Source organism: Brassica oleracea, chromosome C4 (assembly GCF_000695525.1).
Source record: "Brassica oleracea var. oleracea cultivar TO1000 chromosome C4, BOL, whole genome shotgun sequence".
NCBI lineage: Eukaryota > Viridiplantae > Streptophyta > Magnoliopsida > Brassicales > Brassicaceae > Brassica > Brassica oleracea.
In genome coordinates this window covers 20,032,321-20,032,550 of record NC_027751.1, presented here as the reverse complement: position 1 = coordinate 20,032,550, position 230 = coordinate 20,032,321, and the positions used below count along the sequence as shown (strand labels likewise).

General features: G+C 45.2%; 1 protein-coding gene across 1 annotated transcript in view; it reads left to right on the top strand.

Annotated features, from left to right (window-relative positions):
* LOC106338338 overlaps positions 1-230 on the top strand; it is a 7,393-nt gene that overhangs the window by 2,218 nt on the left and 4,945 nt on the right. The gene's annotated exons all lie outside the window — the stretch shown is intronic.

The window sequence follows — 230 nt, the reverse complement described above, 5'->3', positions numbered from 1 at the left end:
AGCCTTTAACTAAACTTACCGGTAAAGGAGTTCCTTTCTTATGGGTGCAAGAAACCGAGAACGCTTTCAAGAAGTTGAAGGAAGCTCTCACGACCGACTAACCAAGGTTACACACTTGTTGCCTATGCGGGACACTGATAAAGTTAAAGTGTTGGCTGAGCTGTACATCGACGAAATTGTGAAGTTACATGGTGTACCCTCAGACATCGTCTCAGATCGCGATCCAAGAG